The sequence below is a fragment of the Hemibagrus wyckioides genome, linkage group LG24 (genome assembly GCF_019097595.1).
Source record: "Hemibagrus wyckioides isolate EC202008001 linkage group LG24, SWU_Hwy_1.0, whole genome shotgun sequence".
NCBI lineage: Eukaryota > Metazoa > Chordata > Actinopteri > Siluriformes > Bagridae > Hemibagrus > Hemibagrus wyckioides.
Window position 1 is genome coordinate 20,897,278 of NC_080733.1, and position 15,644 is coordinate 20,912,921.

Consider the following 15,644-nt stretch of genomic DNA (forward strand, 5'->3'; position numbering starts at 1 on the left):
ATCGTTGCCGGGGTTTTCTTCGTCAGTGCGATAACTATTTCGCTCACCAACCTGAGGCATACAGCGACGAAAGAACCAGGTGCGCGTTTATATTATCCCTGCTAACCGGTAGAGCGCTAGATTGGGCAGCAGCAGTTTGGGACTCCGACCCCCAAGTTAAATCATCTGCGAATTATTTCGCTAATTTAATTAAGGAAGTGTTTGAATACCCGGCGGGTGGCAAGGATGTTTCCGTTCAGCTGCTGGAATTACGCCGGGGGGGGACACAGCCACAGATTACGCTATAAAATTCCGCACGTTGGCAGCTCAGTCGGGATGGAATGCTACTGCTCTCATGGCGGTTTTCCGCGAGGGGCTCAACCCGGATTTACAAGCAGAAATGGCATGCCGTGACACGAACGTCACGTTGTCTCAATACATTTCCACTGCCATCCATCTGGATAACCTGCGTCGCCAACACCGACCTACAGCCACCACCTCACGCCCCCTGCCGCGTTATAAAATGGAAGTGCGACCATACACAGAGGATCATTCTGAACCCATGCAACTGGGAAGGGCACGAGTCACAGCGGAGGAGCGTGAACGGCGTACTAAACTCAACCTCTGCTTCTACCGTGGAAAACCCGGTCATAGAGTGCTCTGATGTCCTGAAAAATCATCTACGCCACAGGTAGAAAACATAGTACGCTTATCCAAAGTTTCTCTTCCGGCATATCTTCTCCTTGCTCATTCTCAGATTTTTGTCACAGCATTAATTGACTCAGGCTCGGCGGTCAACCTCATGGACGAGATGCTGGTGCGCGATCTTCACATCCCCACAGTCCCATGCATACCCCCGCTCAGTGTGACCGCCATCGACGATCTGCCCATCGGATGGGGTCTCATTTCTCAGCAAACCCAACCTATTGACCTCCAACTCGGATTATTCCATCATGAACGTTTATCTTTCTTTGTCATCTCTTCCCCGTCCAACCCCATAGTGCTGGGCCTTCCATGGCTACAGCTTCACGACCCAGAGATTTCCTGGAAGGACGGTGACCTCCGAAGATGGGCCCCTTTCTGCATAAAGAACTGTTTTTTGAATCACACTCCTCGTCCATGCCTCGCTACTTCTATTGAAAGCCCAGCATCGTCCAGTCCCACTTTGCTCCTTCCTGAATACTACGATCTACGTGAAGTTTTTAGTAAGGAAAAGGCAACCAGGCTCCCACCACACAGACCATGGGACTGCACCATAGAACTCCTCCCCAATGCCGTACCACCTAAGAACTGAGTTTACCCTCTCTCCATCCCGGAAAAAAAGGCTATGGAGGACTACATCGAAGAGGCCCTTGCAGCAGGTTATATACGGCCCTCTACATCTCCGGCGGCGGCGGGCTTCTTCTTTGTGGAAAAGAAGGATGGAGGGCTCCGTCCATGCATTGACTATCGCGGTTTGAACGCTATCACCGTTCCTTACCCTTATCCTCTCCCCTTAGTTCCAGCCACCCTTGAACAGCTACAAGGGGCCAAAGTATTCACTAAACTCAATCTACGCAGTGCCTACAACCTGATCAGGATAAGAGAAGGAGACGAATGGAAGACTGCTTTCCACACCACTAATGGACACTACGAGTACCTAGTCATGCCTTACGGACTCACTAACGCCCCGGCGGTGTTTCAGTCCATGATAAATGAAATATTCAGGGACATGCTCCACAGCCATGTAATAGCCTACATTGACGAAATTTTGATCTACTCATTAGACTTGAAACAACATGTTTCCCACGTTCGAACAGTCCTCCACCAGCTGGCAACCCATAACCTCTTCGTGAAGTTGGAAAAGTGTGAGTTCCACCGTTCCTCCATCATGTTTCTTGGTTACGTGATCTCTCAAAAGGGGGTGGAGATGGACCAGTCCAAAGTGTCCGCGATCATGTCCTGGCCTGAGCCCACCAATGTTAAAGGCCTCCAGCGATTCCTGGGGTTTGCTAACCTTTATCGCCGTGTCATTCGGAACTATAGCATCATAGCCAGTCCTCTAACCTCGTTGTTAAAGGGTAAACCACAGAAACTAAAGTGGACTGATCAAGCCCGAACAGCCTTCGATAAGCTTAAGCACAGCTTCTCCTCCACCCCTATACTCCGACACCCACAACCTGACTTACCTTTTACAGTAGAGGTGGACGCCTCGAACAGCGGGGTGGGAGCAGTACTCTCTCAACGCCAGCCAGAGTCCGGCAAACTACATCCATGTGCCTTCTACTCTCGAAAACTAACACCGGTGGAATTGAATTACAATGTGGGCAACAAGGAACTTCTAGCTATGAAGGTTGCCCTGGAAGAATGGAGACATTAGTTGGAGGGGGCAGCTCACCCGTTCCTCATTCTCACGGATCACCGTAACCTTGCGTTCCTCAGAGAAGCAAAGAGCTTAATCCACGCCAAGCCAGGTGGGCATTATTTTTCTCACGGTTCAAGTTCACGGTCACCTATCGTCCCGGCACGAAGAACGGGAACGCAGATGCCCTCTCCAGAATTCATGAGGTCAGCGAGTCACCCTCACACCCTAATAATATCCTCCCACCATCTGTTTTAGTAGCCCCCATTCATTGGGATTTCATAGGAGAAATTGAAAGGGCTTACACATCCGAGGCTCCTCCCCCAAATTGTCCACCCTCCAAATGTTATGTTCCCACCACGTTCCATCTAAGACTGATCAGGTGGACGTATGAATGCCCCAGCTCCAGCCACCCAGGCATCCATCGTACGGCCCAATTGCTGCGTCAAACCTTTTGGTGGCCTTCTCTTCACCAGGATGTGGAAAAGTTTGTACGCTCATGCTCCATCTGCGCCCAGTCTCGAACCGAGCGCCATCTGCCTGAAGGTCTGTTGGAGCCGCTACCCGTCCCACGCCGTCCCTGGTCTCACATCTCTATAGACTTTCTCACTGACCTCCCCGACTCACAGGGCTTCACGACCATCATGGTCATCATTGACCGGTTTTCCAAGGCATGCAAATTGGTCCCCATGAAGGGATTACCTACATCTATGGAAACCGCCTTAGCCATTTTTCACAACGTATTCCAGAATTTTGGGCTCCCTGAAGACATAGTATCGGACCGGGGGCCGCAGTTTACCTCCAGGGTCTGGCAGGAGTTCTGTCAGCAGCTGAGAATCAAAGTCAGTCTGAGCTCAGGATACCACCCCCAATCTAACGGGCAAGCCGAACGTCTGAATCAAGAACTAGGAAGGTTCTTGAGGGCTTACTGCAGCAAGGAACAGCGCCGATGGAGTGAATTACTCCCATGGGCCGAATATGCTCAGAACTCCCTAACCCATTCCTCTACGGGGCTGACACCATTCCAATGTGTTTTTGGCTATCAACCACCTTTGTTCCCGTGGTCCGGGGAGCCCTCAGACGTCCCCGCGGTTGACGAATGGTCCAGGCGAAGCCAGGAGATCTGGGAACGAGCCCATGTTCGCCTTCAACGGGCTATACGTAGGCAAGTAATTCAAGCCAACCGCCGACGCCAACCCCATCCTACCTACCAAGTGGGTCAAAAGGTTTGGTTATCCACGCGCAACCTGAAACTCAAGCTGCCCTGTCGTAAGCTCAGCCCCAGGTTCATCGGTCCTTTCAAAATTATTCGCCAGGTTAATCCCATCTCGTTTCGCCTAGAGCTGCCTGCCTCTTACTGCCTCGCACCCACTTTTCATGTATCTCTGCTCAAGCCCTATCACGAGCCACAGACCGCGGGCCCCACTGCCCATGAGCCACCCCCTCCCCTGGACATTGACGGTTCCCTCGCCTATCGGGTTCACACCATCCTTAACTCACATCGTCAGGGCCGCCGCCTCCAATACTTGGTGGACTGGGAGGGATATGGCCCGGAGGAGTGCTTCTGGGTCAATGCAAATGACATTCTGGACCCCGCTCTCATAGACGAATTCCACCTGAACTTTCCCCACAGACCCGCTCCTCGCCCCTAGGGGACACCCTCGACGTCGAACACCTGGAGGTGTTCTTAGACGGGGGGGTTCTGTCACGAGGCCTGAACACCCGAGGGAGCCATCGCCCGAATATTAACTCTTTCTGCTCACTTCCGGTTCAGTGTCATATAAAAGCAGCATGCTATCTCTGTCTCATTGCGAAGCATTGTTTCCTTAGTGTTACCTGCCAAGCCTTGATTTATCTATTGTCTAGTTTCCTCGTGTATGACCCTGCTTGTTTTCTTCTGACTTCGTTTTCTGGACTAGCGTTTTGGTTTTGACTGTTTCTTCATCGCTTTCTGGTTTTGACCCTGTTTTTTCCGTGACCTCGACCAAGATCTTAGCCTTTGGCCCTTTACATCATCCGTGAATGGATTCTAATACTCCTACGTCTGACGGGACGTTACATACTGAAGATTTCACAGTATTTCAGAACACCAAAGCAGAATCCACACAAGCTCTAAAGACCTGATAAGGGTGACATGTGGCAGTGGTAGCTCAAGTGGTTAAGGCTCTGGGAAGATAGGGGTATGAAAGTATGGCAGGTCTTCACAGCAATGGAGGAGCAGGGAATAATGTGGAAGGTTTATGCAACAGTCCAGCCTCATTTATGCAGTTTATGTGAAGCATTATTGGGGACTATCAGTTTATTATGCTATTTAGATGATTTGCTGTTGTTTGTATTTACAGTGAGAAAAGATTTAGAGATACTGGACATAGTTTTCCAGAGACCTCACCAAAACAAACTGAGATTAAACTGAAAAAGTGAAATTTCTTGCAAACACCTGTAAAGTTTTTGGAGCAGATTATTGATGCTAATAGGATAGCTATGGATCCTAAAAAGATTCATGTTAACACATGTCCCAGTTACTAAAAAAATATTCAATTTTTTTTCCTTAATTTGTAGTTTTTCTTCCTTTTAATGTCTAAAAACTCTTAGAAAATATTAGAAAAAGGTCATCACAAATTTATGTGAGTCAAGCTGAGAAGCATGTAAAGTCAGTATTTGCCTCCCTCTGATGGTCAATAAGAGAACTGACTAAAAAATCCTCACCTGAGACCTCATGTACACTATATTGCCAAAAGTATTCGCTCACCCATCCAAATAATCAGAATCAGGTGTTCCAATCACTTCCATGGCCACAGGTGTATAAAATCAAGCACCTAGGCATGCAGACTGTTTTTACAAACATTTGTGAAAGAATGGGTCGCTCTCAGGAGCTCAGTGAATTCCAGCGTGGAACTGTGATAGGATGCCACCTGTGCAACAAATCCAGTCGTGAAATTTCCTCACTCCTAAATATTCCACAGTCAACTGTCAGCTGTATTATAAGAACGTGGAAGTGTTTGGGAACGACAGCAACTCAGCCACGAAGTGGTAGGCCACTGACGGAGCGGGGTCAGCGGATGCTGAGGTGCATAGTGGGAAGAGGTCGCCAACTTTCTGCAGAGTCGATCGCTACAGACCTCCAAACTTCATGTGGCCTTCAGATTAGCTCAAGAACAGTGCGCAGAGAGCTTCATGGAATGGGTTTCCATGGCCGAGCAGCTGCATCCAAGCCATACATCACCAAGTGCAATGCAAAGTGTCGGATGCAGTGGTGTAAAGCACGCCGCCACTGGACTCTAGAGCAGTGGAGACGCATTCTCTGGAGTGACGAATCGCGCTTCTCCATCTGGCAATCTGATGGATGAGTCTGGGTTTGGCGGTTGCCAGGAGAACGGTACTTGTCTGAGTGCATTATGCCAAGTGTAAAGTTTGGTGGAGGGGGGATTATGGTGTGGGGTTGTTTTTCAGGAGCTGGGCTTGGCCCCTTAGTTCCAGTGAAAGGAACTCTGAATGCTTCAGCATACCAAGACATTTTGGACAATTCCATGCTCCCAACTTTGTGGGAACAGTTTGGAGCTGGCCCCTTCCTCTTCCAACATGACTGTGCACCAGTGACCAAAGCAAGGTCCATAAAGACATGGATGACAGAGTCTGGTGTGGATGAACTTGATTGGCCTGCACAGAGTCCTGACCTCAACCCGATAGAACACCTTTGGGATGAATTAGAGCGGAGACTGAGAGCCAGGCCTTCTCGTCCAACATCAGTGTGTGACCTCACAAATGCGCTTCTGGAAGAATGGTCAAAAATTCCCATAAACACACTCCTAAACCTTGTGGACAGCCTTCCCAGAAGAGTTGAAGCTGTTATAGCTGCAAAGGGTGGACCGACGTCATATTGAACCCTATGGATTAGGAATGGGATGTCACTTAACTTCATATGCGAGTCAAGGCAGGTGAGCGAATACTTTTGGCAATATAGTGTATCAACGCCGCGTACCCACAAATACCTTGCATTTGCCAGCTTTCAAGCTCACGGTTGGATTTACTAACAGAGAAATGAAAGTGAAAATGTGCATTCCTCCACGCCAACTTCGTGTCTGGTGTATGTACATTTTTCATGTTTTTTGTCCGTTGGCACCTCTTATAGGCAATAAAGTGAAGTTGCAAACATTAGACTACGAATTATTCTACAAGTCTGTGAGAAACACCTGTGAGAAACATTGCTATTAATTTTTAATTGATAAAATAGGCTAATTGACATCATATGTTTCTATCAATTATTCAATTAAGTAAGAACATATAAAAGCATGTGCAAATTTAAAGAACCCTTAGTCTATGACAATGGCAGCGTTGGCCTTATTAGAGGACATTGCCAATGGCCAAATCCGAAGAGAACGAGTTTTTAGGGACCACAGTGATTTTCTGGACCACGATGATGACTGGCTTATCAGCCAATTCAGATTTCCAAGGGTTATCCTCTTGGAGCTCTGAGTTGGGTCCGAATTTGGAGAGACAGACCCATTACCTTACAGGTGCCGACAACACTTGGTTTCCTGGCAACTGGTTCTTTCCAAAGGGAACTGGCAGACCACTCAGGAATAAGCCAGTCGTCTTTGAGCCGCGCAATGCCAGCTGTATGGGACGGGATCATCCGCATGTCTACCAGGTATATAAGGTTGCCATACAATGCAGTTGACCAATCAAACATTAAAACAGCGATTTTCAGCGATAGCCGGTTTTCCTAATGTAATTGGAGTGATCGACTGCACACACATCTGAAGAAGAATATGCATACGTGAATCGGAAACATTTCCATTCAATAAATGTGCAAATAGTATGTGATGCACAAATGCGCCTAACAAATATTGTGGCAAGGTGGCCTGGGTCAACGCATGATTCATACAACCTTACAAACAGCATAGTTGGGATGAGGCTCCAAGCTGGCAGGGTGCGCGATGGGTGGCTTCTTGGTGAGTGATGCGTTGATGGTTCTATTTAAGTGTTGTGTTTATTTTTTTGTGTGTTTAATTATTCAACTGCCTATCAGGAGATTGCGGTTATCCATTAAAGACGTGGCTATTAACCCCCCTCACCAACCCACAAACTGACCAAGAGTGCAGATACAATGATGCCCATTCTCACACTCGGTCAGTTGTAGAGCGGGTGATTGGGCAGCTGAAATGCCGGTGGCGCTGCCTTGATAGGACTGGGGGGATGCTGCTATACTGCCCTAACAAGGTGTGCCGCGTCGTGCTGGCCTGTGGTGTGCTGCACAATGTCATGCACAGACGCAGCATACCATGGTGAGGCTGTGGCACCGCCAAATGACCCTGACCCAGAACCAGTGTATGTGCAGCCCAACTAACAAGCCATTATAATAAGGTAATATAATTGGTAAGCAGAGACAAAGTTCATTTTTTGACCAATCCCTTTAATGAGTGGCTTATGTCTGTGAGTGCATCAGTGATATTTTTCAGGTGACTATTAATTTCCCCGATGGCCGTAACGTGAACTATGCACCTCCAATTCATTTTCCGTAAAGTTTCATTTCTTGCATGCTATAGCCATTTTCTTGCTGTTTGATTTTGCCAAAGTGGACTCATTACATATTTAAATTAATTTATTTGAGGGAGGAGACAGGGTGGGGTTTGGTGCTCGTGCATGTGCACTTAATTTCAAGTTAATTGGGATGTACAAAGAGAATATGCGTGGGATTCTCCATACGCAGAGTTTGATACATCTGATTTTTTTTGTGCGTATGCACATTTACAGCTTTGTCTGTATTAATTCAGCGCAAGTCTTTGTACATGAGGCCCCTGGTGTCTTTTCTTCAGTGTAAAAGTTAAACTGAAACCCATCATCATTCCCTTATTTATTGTTTATGCATACGTACAGAAGTATTTCACCATCATGTCAGAACCACTCACTGGGAGCGGAAAGATAAGTGTTCAAACGGACGTTTGAGCTAATGCACTTTAAACCCAAATGTTGAAAGTAATTAAATAGATTAAGTAGTGTAAACTTAATTTTTTAAAAAGAAACTCAACTGACAACCATTTTATTCCTTTTGAGTAAATGAAACTGATAATTTTTTATTAACTTTTGATAAACTATTTTATAATGCCAAGTGTATCATATTTGATAAATGAGTTTCTGAGATCTTTGCTCCACCCACATTATCAATACATTCCCCAAAAAGCTGTTGTATACAATCTGAGACTTGTCTTCTGCCCCCTAGTGGATTTATCCATGCTCTGTGGTCAACAGCATGTTTTAGGCAGTCTTTTCCAATATTGCTGCCTTCATGGACTGACTTGCTAGTTTTTTGAAGGGACAACTTTGCTCATGATAAAGTTACGGTAAAAATAGCATTTATGTTGTTACTCATTTTTCAATATGAATATGTACTTTATTGAAGCAACTAATAATTACTTCATATTTTATACAGAATGTTGTAGTAACATTGTGTTGAAAATATGTGTATTAAATATGATACAGCAAGTATATAAGGTAATTTAGCTCAGTCATCACTGTATTGCATTTCATGATGCAATCTGCATTATTTCTGCCACAAAGCCAAATACAGAGTTTTTATTAATTGATTAAATTAATTACACATTAAAATGTCATCTTAAAAAATAATTGTTAATTGATTCCATATTAGTGGAACTAAGAACTAAATGCAACACCTCCACATAAAAGGTCAAACTCCAGCGTGCCTTCTGATGCGAGAAAGGAGGGCATTGATCATTTCCCAACATGGGAAACCCGACAGAGATGCAAACACTGCACTGGCAATCACTTCTCACATGTCTACTGTGGGAAATGTAAAGTCCATCTCTGCTTGAACAAGGACAGAATCTGTTTTTTTGCCATCCACAAAGCAAAATGAAAAGGTCATTAAAAGATGCTTGTGGGGGGGATGTGTAATGTCCGGGACCCCCGCCTCATGCAGGGCTCGAACCCAGACGCCCGTGGTGTGTGCACACGCCAGCACACGGTAGAATGAGACCCATATGCAGGATTCAGCGAAGCACTGCTTTTATTACATTTAAGACACGACATAGGGAAACAAACGTAACACAAGACATGGTGTGGTTAACAAAACAAAACGAAAACAAAACCTAGATCTTAACTTGGACATAGAACTTAACAAAACCCAAACAGAAACCACGGTACAGGTAACAATCATGGACCAGGACACAAACACAAGGATCCCTATTTATAGGGGTAGACATTAGGGCTAATGGGATACAGGTGACACAATCAGGATTAGAACAATGGGAAGGGCGTAACAAAAGACACACAAAGAAGCAGGCTCCCAAGGTTCACCTACCAGCGCCCTCTCTGGGCCTGGCAGGGAACTGTCCAGCTGTTCCTGACAGGATGTTTGAAACATTTCAAATACAATAATCAGTCTTTGTTTTTGTTCTAAAATAAACGTTGTTAATCCATAAATGCCCAATGTATCAAATATGATTAAAAAAAAATCATATTTGTAATTGTTTATCAAAATTTTTTTTTTTGGATTTTGTTTAAAGGCCCAGTAAACACTTCAATTTCCAAAAAATAAAATTTTCTGTCAATTTTTTTTATGTCAGGCTTTACAGGGTTAAGTAAGCACCACTTGAAAGCATAATTTCATTTATTTCTATTGTTTCAACATTAGAGTGTGCCTCTGACCTTGGTAGTGTTAGTGCATGTGGTCAAGGCTACATAGGCAAACTAAGTCCCCCGGGGGAGTGCTTAAAATTATTAATTTTTTTTTATGATTTTGTTAGAGTTCACGCAACAAATAAATAGTCTTTGATCCACACTCTGAAACAGAAGGTGGGGGTAATGCACCTAGTGTGCTAAAACTAAAAAATAAGAAGTGCTGCAAGTGTTTGTGGGATTTTGGGATTCAGCACTGCAGAAAACACCAAATGCCTGCAGTATACGGTGGATCTGTGCTCTTACATTTTGGTGGTAAACGGCATCATTTGTCTCAATGTAAGTGTTAAGTATTAATATTACATCACATTTCTTTTGTTTGTCAGGCATTTGTTGATATTTTGAGATTCGTCATGTACTGTTGATGTTAACCAGATAACTGCTAGCTAACATTAGATAGCCAACGCAGTTCAGGCCGGAGATTTATAGAAATGCTTGAATTATTTGCACAAATAATGTTAATTTGTAAAATGTAGACTTAAAGATGTGGTTGTGTAAACTATCTATCTATCTATCTATCTATCTATCTATCTATCTATCTATCTATCTATCTATCTATCTCTAACTTCATGTAAACCGGTCACAGTTGGGAGCTGAGTGAAGAGTTGGGAAAGAAAACACTTTTGGGCACATTTTGGGTATATAAATATTTATTTATGTCAATATGGTTGTTAATTCCATAGAAATATATATATATATATATATATATATATATATATATATATATTTCTATGGAATTATAGAAATATAATTACCCTAACCCTAACCCTAACCCTACAAACCATGGAAATTGAGGTTAGTGTACTCGCTTCCATCAATAAAAAACTAGATTTACTTGATACACTTCGTGAAATAAGAGAACTCCAGTCAAACCTTGAATTTGCTCACAACCACATTGAAAAGTTGGAACAGTCAAACAATTCCCTTCAAACTACTGCTAAAACACTGTATGGAAAAATGAACCTGGTCACAAAAGAAAACAAGACGATGAAAGAAACTATATTAGACTTACAAAAGAGAAGCATGTGCAACAACTTGATTTTTTCCGCCATACCAGAACACTCAACTGGCGACCCCGAAGCACTGCTAAAATAATTTATGAAAATACAACTCTGGACAGTCGACCAGATCACCTTCCACCATGTTCACCATCTCAGATCACGTTTCAACAAAATACCCTGACCAATCATTGCGAAACTGGAACACTACAAACAAAGAACTAATTAAGAGTAAAGGAAAAGAACTGAAAGGCACCAAATACGGACTGAACAACCAATTCCCACGCGCAATAAACAAACAACGAAAAGTCCTCTATCCCATCATGAAAGAACGCAGACAGAACAATAAACTCGTATCTCTGATCGTGAACAAATTATACACTGAAGGACAACTTTACAGTGAATCTGACATCACACCATGGCTGTTCTGATCTACATGACAACTACTGACTGCCACAGCATATAATAATAACCCCCCACCACCATCACCTTTTTGGTCCTCTGAATTAACATATACTACAGACTCGAACCCACATGCACCGTACAACCTCTGTCTGCATTAAAGTCTCCCTCGTTTTGTCAAATCATCTTTGTATATATGTGCATTTGTTTTTTATGTGCTATTTTTCTAGTCCCCGTACACCATGTTTTTCTTTTTACACTGTGTTATGTATTTCAACTACAGCACACTCTCGCATACAAATCACCCAATTTTTTTTTCTTTTTCCTTAGCGTTTGTCCCGCACACTTGCAGGGTGTGCTGTTTGTAGTGGATCAATCGACCCACGTGATTTGGCACAGGTTTTATGCTGGATGCCCTTCCTGTCGCAACCCTTTTTTATCCAGGCTTGGGACTGGCACTAAGAGTCAACTCTTCAGCAGCCGGGGCGGCGCCCTGCCCGGGAATCGAACCCAGGCTGCGGCAATGAGAGCATGGGATCCTGCCGCTGGACCACCAGGATCCACCCAATGTTTTTAAGCCCTTGTTTTTCTTATTCATCACATTTCTCCTGCTTCTCACCTTCTTTCCCACTATTCCCTCGGATCCAGTACATGTATTAAACACACACATAGGCAGGCATAACTTTCCATCGTTTAGATTAAGACATTGTACTTTTAACAACCAATAGATAGATAGATAGATAGATAGATAGATAGATAGATAGATAGATAGATAGATAGATAGATAGATAGATAGATAGATAGATAGATAGATAGATAGATAGATAGATAGATAGATAGATAGATAGATAGATAGATAGATAGATAGATAGATACTTTATTCATCCCAAAGGGAAATTCACAGTTTCCAGCAGTATCCACAAACACAGGTAATAGATAAAATAGGAAGGAATATAAAAAAATACTAAAAAACCCAAAATAGGGTACAAAAATGTAACAAAAAATATCAGATAACAAAATATTACAAAATATAGCAGAATATAATAATATAACAAAATATAGTATAAAATACTAAATACAGATATTTAGGAATAAATATGGAGAATGAGATGAGAAACAAGATAAGTAATGTGCAAAACAAGTGTTTAAGGTTACAGACCTAGCTGATGTGCAAAAACTGTTTATGTTCAAAAACTGCGTGTTTATGAGTCCTGTACAATCTCAGTTTATTGAGAGTTCTGTATAAACCGGAGTGTAGTGAGAGTTCTGTATAAACCGGAGTGTAGTGAGAGTTCTGTATAAACCGGAGTGTAGTGAGAGTTCTGTATAAACCGGAGTGTATTGAGAGTTCTGTATAAACCGGAGTGTAGTGAGAGTTCTGTATAAACCGGAGTGTAGTGAGAGTTCTGTATAAACCGGAGTGTAGTGAGAGTTCTGTATAAACCGGAGTGTAGTGAGAGTTCTGTATAAACCGGAGTGTAGTGAGAGTTCTGTATAAACCGGAGTGTAGTGAGAGTTCTGTATAAACCGGAGTGTAGTGAGAGTTCTGTATAAACCGGAGTGTAGTGAGAGTTCTGTATAAACCGGAGTGTATTGTGTGTAGTGTGTGGTTTATTGTACAGTCCAGGACAGAGAGAAGAGTAGTGTCAGCACTGACTCCTCCCACCCCGTGTTGAATTAAAAAGTTGCATGGCATGGGGGAGGAACGACCTCCTCAGTCTGTCAGTGGAGCAGGGCAGTGACAGCAACCGGTCACTGAAGCTGCTTCTCTGTCTGGAGATGATGTTGTACAGTGGATGCAGTGGATTGTCCATGATGGACAGGGGCCTGCTCAGCGCCCTCCTCTCTGCCACTGATGTCAGGCTGTCTAGATCTGAGCTTTTGAGGAGTGGGGTGTATAGCTCGACAGAGAAAGACAGAAAGAGAAAGACATTGAGTATGATTCTGATCATGTGATGTTTAAGGACATCCAAACATCCCAGTACACCAAACACTCTATGCCCATGAACCTTCCAGATCTGCTCCTTTACCTAAGAAAACTATATATTAAAAGCTTGACTAAACAAATGTGTCTTCAGCCTAGACTTAAACACTGAGACTGTGTCTGAATCCCCAACACTAATTGGAAGGCTGTTCCATAATTGTGGGGCATTGAAGGAAAAAGCTCTGCCCCCAACTGTAGCCTTTGCTACTTGAGGTACTAGCAAATAACCTGCACCATTTGATCGGAGTAGGCGTGGCGGATCATAAAAGACTAAAAGATTGCTCAAGTACTGCGGCGCGAGACCATTTAGTGCTTTATAGATCAGTAACAGGATTTTCTAATCAATACGAAATTTGACTGGGAGCCAATGTAGTGTGGCTAAAATAGGAGTGATGTGTTCATATCTTCTGGTTCTAGTTAGGACTCTAGCTGCTGCGTTCTGGACTAACTGGAGCTTGTTCCTGCTCCTACTGGAACATCCAGACAATAAGACATTACAATAATCCAACCTAGAGGTAACAAAAGCATGAACTAGTTTTTCTGCATCATGAAGCGACATCATATTTCTTATCTTAGCGATATTCCTAAGATGGAAGAAGGCTACCCGAGTGATATTATCTACATGAGCTTCGAATGAAAGACCAGAATCAATAATCACACCAAGATCTTTTACTGCTGGACAAGATGAAACCGAAAGACCATCCACCATTACTCTGTAATCAGAAAGCTAGCTGCATGTGGTCCTAGTACAAGCACCTCTGTCTGTCAGAGTTAAGCAGGAGGAAGTTAGTGGCCATCCAATGTCTAATGTCCTTTACACATTCTTCTATCTTAATAAGCTGGTGTCTCTCATCTGATTTAGCTGAAACATATAGCTGTGTGTCATTGGCATAACAGTGGATGCTAATACCATGTTTACGAATAATTGCACCAAGGGGTAGCATATATAGGGAGAACCTTCTGAAACACCGAACATAACCTTTGTATGCATAGAAAAGTCACCATCTAGATCTACAAACTGATAACGGTCAGTCAAATAAGACCTGAGCCAGGAGAGGGCTGTTCCTTTAATACCAACAACATGTTCTAGTGTATCAAGTAGAACAGTGTGGTCAATGGTGTCAAAAGCTGCACTAAGATCCAGTAACACCAGTAAGGAGACTCAACCCTGATCAGAAGCCAGTAACAGGTCATTTATCACTTTAACCAGTGCTGTCTCTGTGCTATGATGAGGTCTAAATCCTGACTGATACATTTCATAAATTTTATTTCTATGTAAGTATGAACATAACTGCTGTGCTACAGCCTTTTCTAGGATCTCTGCTAGCTTAAAAGGTTTAGGCACATAGCCAGTGCTAAGGGAAGAATTAATGATTTTTTAGAAGGGGTTCTGTAGCTACTGGTAGTATCTGTTTAAGGAAAGACATGGGTAAAGGATCTAGAATGCAGGTTGAAAGTTTTGAAGAGGAAATTAGTGAAATTAGATCAGGCTCTTGAAGTGGAGTGAAGCATTATAAGCTCTGAGAAATAGTTATATTATCTAAAAAATTATCAAATAATTTGGCTTTAAATTAATAGTCTGAATTTTTTGCCTGATATTGTCAATTTTTTTCAGAAGGGAACTGCTCTACTGCCTGCATGTGTACTCAATCCACTGTTCCCAGATGTGATTAGACAGGATGCATATTTTTTTTAATTTATTTCTATGCCACTTTTTATGTCCTGTAAGAATTGTATCTGTTTGTAGGTTCCTTGCATTATGTCTAGTTTCTCAAACTGAGTCTCTGTATCCTTAGAAGGATACAGTAACATGCTGTGTGATTAGACAGGATGCAAGTATGTATATCCTGTCATTTATTAGTCCAAATCCAGGTAGGTAGTGAACAAATGAACATATCAACCACAAGATACATACTCAAAACATTTTTCACTGTGTTCCAAGAGAAAGCCATGGCATATTTCTGCAAGCTAAACTTTATTTTTAATGGGATTAGAATGATTTAAAAAGTTATCACCAGTTCAAACTCTTTTCACCTCAGTTATGGTCCTGGTTTGGTCATGCAAGTCATGGTATACCCCCATACCTCACTTCTTGCACTGTCCCACAAACATTTACATTTTAAATTACAGAAGATGTCATCATTGATATTTACATATTTAGTAATCTTTAACTGATAACGATCAGTCAGATAAGACCTGAGTCAGTAATAATATTATAATCTGTATTAGTTTGTAGAATGTAGAC

General features: G+C 43.0%; 1 pseudogene; it reads right to left on the reverse strand.

Annotated features, from left to right (window-relative positions):
* Positions 1-13,396: 13,396 nt before the first annotated feature.
* Positions 13,397-14,243, reverse strand: LOC131344888 (uncharacterized; annotated as a pseudogene).
* Between the last annotated feature and the right edge of the window lie 1,401 nt (positions 14,244-15,644).